General features: G+C 39.6%; 1 non-coding gene across 1 annotated transcript; it reads right to left on the bottom strand.

Annotated features, from left to right (window-relative positions):
* Window positions 1-257: 257 nt before the first annotated feature.
* On the bottom strand, window positions 258-364 carry LOC132275705 (small nucleolar RNA R71). The gene has a single exon (XR_009470712.1). It is a non-coding gene; the product is annotated as a small nucleolar RNA R71 (small nucleolar RNA).
* Between the last annotated feature and the right edge of the window lie 4,796 nt (window positions 365-5,160).

The following is a 5,160-nucleotide window of genomic DNA, read 5'->3' as shown; positions in this document are numbered from 1 at the left end:
CTATTCAAATGCTTCCTAACTATCATGGACTTCCAAGTGAAGAACCCTATAAGCATTTGGATGAGTTTCTTGAAATATGTTCCACTGTAAAATATACGGACATGCCGGAAGAGGTCTTAAGGCTTAAACTTTTATCATTTACCCTTAAAGACAAGGAAAAATACTGGTTTAACAATCTTAGGCCTTTTTTAATAACTTCTTGGGCGAAAATGCAACAAGAGTTCTTAAAGAAGTACTATCCGGTTTCTAAGACAAATGCCATGAGAACCTCAATTCGAGAATTTTCACATGGGGATGGAGAAACATTTTATGAGGCATGGGAACGCTTTAATGAATTACTTAGGAAGTGTCCACATCACCACATGCCCAAATGACAATTAGTTCAATATTTCTTTGAGAGCTTATCGGACAATTACAAAGGCATGGTTGATGCTTCCATGGGTGGCTCTTGCATTGATAGGCATGAGGATGACGTGTGGCATCTTTATGAGAGCATGAGTGAAAATTCTTTGCATAGAACATTATCATCCAAAAATGGTAGAAATTCACAAGGTAGGAAGAGTGTTGGGTTACATCAAGTCAACCATTCAAATGAAATAGCCGCCGAAATGAAGTCTTTATCTAAAAGGTTTGATCAATTTTTGATTAACCAAAACTCGGCAAACCAAGTGTCTTCCTTCCCTAACCATTCTCATCGTGCATCGAATGAATCATGTATGACTTGTTCTAGTGTTCTTCATTCTACTTCTCATTGTCCTCACGGACAAGTGCAAAATAAACCTAATGAACAAGTCAATGCAGCTTTTGTGAACCAAGGGAACAATCCTTATGGTACTCATTATAATCCAAGTTGGAGAAATCATCCGAACTTCTCTTGGAAAAACAAAGGAGAGGGCTTAAACCCTTCCCAAGGCAGTTTTCAAGGGAAGTACATTCCACCTCCACTTCAAAGCCAAGGATCCCAAGGTTATAGATCTTATCAATCACAAGGGAATCAATTTGCTAACTTTCATTTTCCCAACCAATCTTATTCCCAAGGAAATGCTCGAAGTCCCGCCTTTGAAGAAAAAGTTTTGAATGCTTTAGGCACTCTTGAGGCAAACACACAATTGCTTCATTCCCACTCTCAATCTATTGCGAAGCTAAAAACCCAAGTAGGACAAATAACAAGCACTCTAAATGCAAGAGAGAAGGGAAAGATGCCTATGAATGCCCCACCTAAGCAACAATGTGTTGTGGAAACCCATTCCTTATTGAAAGGCCATACCATTGAGCATCTTAATGCAGTGACTACCTTGAGAAGTGAAAAGATTGTGGACAACCAAGTGGGTATATCCAATGAAAAGAGTGAACCGGTGCAATCACGAGTTGACACCCGTCCTGTTTCATATCATATTCTCCTTCATTGTATGTGCATGACCATATAAATGAGAATATGTTGAAAAGTGATTTTGAAAAGAAAGATGTGCAAAATGATTTGAAAACTTCTTGTATTGAAGAGACTTCAAAGAAAAATTCTGAAAAAGGTTTTTGAACCAAAAACTCCATTTTCAGATGCCTTAAAAGGATCCATTTCAAATGACAAGCAAAATGCCAAAGTCAATGAAATCATGGACGTGTTTAGGCAAGTAAAAGTTAATCTTCTACTTTTGGATGCAATCAAGCAAATTTCGGCTTATGCCAAATTCTTGAAAGACTTGTACACCTAAAAGCGGAAGAACAAAAGCTAAGCGCCTAGAAAAGTGGTCTTAACCGAGCAAGCGAGCTCAATTTTGCAGCATAACACTCTCCCTAAGTTTAAGGACCCTGGTTCACCTACTACTGCATACATCATTGGTGATCATGTCATTAATCGGGCTCTTCTTGACCTAGGAGCTAGTGTTAATCTTCTTCCATACTCGATTTATGTCAAATTAGGCTTAGGAGACTTAAAACCAACATCGGTAGTTTTACAACTTGCCGACCGATCAATCAAAAAGCCTAGGGGTATCATCGAGGATGTATTGATTAAAATTGATAAATTCTTCTTTCTCGTTGATTTCGTTATCATTGACACGGAACCGGTCCCAAATCCTAAGAGTCAAATTCCCGTTATCCTTGGCCGTCCTTTCTTGGCAACCGTGAATGCCAAAATCAATTGTAGGACGGGGATAATGAAAATCTCATTTGGTCATATGAAGGTAAAGTTGAATAATTTTAATCCAACCCCCAATTCATTTGACAAGCATGAAGAGATTAATATTGTAGAGAAATGTCATGACCTTAAAAGTGAAGGAATTGAGTTTTTGTGTGAGACCAAGGTTTCAAAAATTTCATCTTCAACCTTAAAATCAAAGAAAGTTGTTTCAAAATCCTATTTTGAAAGGACATGGAAGCCCAAAGATTGCATTGACCAAGGACCGAAAACATCTTTTGAGCTTAATCCAACAAGTTCCTTAAAGAACCATTTGTTGGGTGGAGTTCAAAGCACTTATCACTCCATTAAGGAGAGGATGCACTACAAGATGTTTGATCCAGGCTAAAAAAGCCCAACATCTTGCTAGAGACGTTAAAGACTAGCAAGACATTTCGTAGGGTGTCAAAACCCTATTCCTCCCTCATTTCTATCTTTAATTTCATTTCTTGAGAAGTCTAGATACTTGTTTTTGGTTTATATGCATTGCTAGGAACTGTGATTAGGATTGCTTGCACTTTTATTTTAAATTGAGCATTTTGCATAAGTTCGATCGATCTCAAATGAGAGTTCGATCGATCGAACTTCTACTTGCATCCAACACTTAGAAATTTTTTTGACCTGCATCCACCGGCATCCAAATCACCTCTTTGTCCCATCGTTCGAATTTGTTCTCAGATCAATCATAACTTTTTCGATCGATCCAAACCTCAAGTTCGATCGATCTTGAGTTTCAATACTTAGCCAAATTTCTGAACCCAAAAACCTGCATACTTTTGCTCTTTGTCAGATCGATCGAACATTTTGTTTAGATCAATCTCTGTTCTTCATCTCACCATCTTTGACTCTATTTGACTTTTTAATTTTCAAAAATCCAAAAATATTTTTATTTTATTTTAAAAAAAATCCCCAAAATATTCTTCTTTTATTTTATTCTATTTTATTTTATTTTCAAAAAAATCCCCAAAATATTCTTCTTTTCTTTTCTTTTCTTTTCTTTTATTTCCTTTTATCTTATTTCCAAAAAAAATATATATATTTTTCAGTTCGATCGATTTGAGGTTTCAGTTCGATCGATCGAACTGGTTTGGGAAAGTTTTTAAAAAATGAAACCGAGGGTTTCAAGATTGATTTCAAAGATCGATCCAACCCTCTTCCAAACCCTATCCCTTGTCGCCACTGTGCACTCATCCATCTTCTCCATCTCTGGCGAATCTCCAGCGAGATCCAGTGAGCGTTGACTTCTCTCTTCTCTCGGATCTCTTACCGCTTTGCATCTCATCTTTTCTCCTCGATTTTGGGTAAGATTCGAGATCCACTTTGTGATTTGAGCTTCGAATTGATGCATAAATGTTTTACATGCTTGATTTAGGTTGCTTAGATGCTTAATACCTCCATTGATGAAGCTTGAAGCATGTTATATATATGTGTATATAGATTTGTATATATGTGTATATATTTTATGTTTTGATTCGATTTGTGGGAGTATGGGCTTTGTAAAGTGAATAGGATTGTTGATTTGTTGTGTTGATGGGCCCACGACCATGTCGTGAAGGCCCCGTGCCATCCACGTCACAGATCTGTGACTTTTCGATTTTCACATTGCAGAGTTCGATCGATCGAACATATTTCTCAGATCGATCTAGTGAGATCGATCGAACTTAGTTTCTCAATTTCTCAGATTGATCGAGTGAGATCGATCTCACAATTTTTGTGATCGATTGAACTTCACAGATTTCATACACACATTCCATGCATCTTATCTTGTGTCCATGCTATCTCATTCATGCCCAATGCCTGTGATTTTCCACATTGGATGCATTTTACACTTATACTGCTTAGCATGTTCACCTCCTATCACTTGTATAGATTCATGTCATATATGTTTTGTCTATCTTATTTGACATGCATGTTTCTATTTTGTGCTTTCAATTCTTTATTCTGGCACTGACTCCCCTTGCAAGTTTTAAATTATTTTTCAGGCCATGCTTAGGACAAAGACTGTTGCCAGGAGGCGACACGGGCCTCAGAGACATATCAGACCTAGGATAGAGGAGCCAGCAAAGCCCTCTCATATATAGGATGAGCCAGTAGAGACTAGTCCACCTTAGTCACATTCTCATGAGGCTGAGGCTGATCATATTCCATCTACTTCATAGGCTCAGGCTGCGTTTACTCCATCTCCATCACAGGATGAGGCTGCGGTTGAGCATTCACCATCACTATCTCCACCACACCAGCCACCTCAGCCAGCTTGAGAGTGTGACAGGCCATTGCCTAGATATACACAGATAATAGTGGCTCATGAGTCAGTTTTTGATGTCGACTTCTTCTCCAAATCGGTGCTGACCCGATCCGCTTATGATGACATTATCCGGAGGGGCCTTGTAGCTATTCTTGCGCCAGTTACTAGCCCTGTGTATCCGAGGCTCGTACGGGTGTTCTTCCAGAACCTCTGACCATCCCCGCGTACCACGGCAGAGATGATTACCACCATTGATGGCCACCAGATCTCTATTACTGTAGACACATTATCCCGATCATGCCATTGTCCACATCGATGCCCTCTGGAGCTTCAGGAGATATATCCGAGGCTATACAGGCCTTCTTATGCCAACATGGCAGTATTTCTGACAGGTCACTATGCCGCTGGCGAGACCTTCGCCACCTGCACTTATTTTCCAGATGACCTGTGGTTCATTGACTCTGTCTTGTTTCGTAACATATACATGGCCGGGCACAAGATTCAGAGGCGAGGAGATTATCTGACAGTCCTATACGCATTCTATACAGGGCACTGGGTGTCTATCCCCATGCTCATCTGGAGCGTGATGAGGAAGCTCTACGATGAGTATATCAGCAAGGACAGGCCCAAAAGGGCTAAGTCTCTCCTATTTGGCCACCTCATCACCCAGATCCTGCTAGACCAGCGATATCCTTTCTATCCTTGGGAGCACTCTGAGAGAGGATCCTGTCATTTCCTGAAG

This window comes from Cornus florida, unplaced genomic scaffold (genome assembly GCF_030987335.1).
Source record: "Cornus florida cultivar Cherokee Brave unplaced genomic scaffold, ASM3098733v1 CherokeeBrave_3.0.0_Hap2_Chr09, whole genome shotgun sequence".
Lineage (NCBI taxonomy): Eukaryota > Viridiplantae > Streptophyta > Magnoliopsida > Cornales > Cornaceae > Cornus > Cornus florida.
This window is presented reverse-complemented; position numbering and strand designations above follow the sequence as displayed.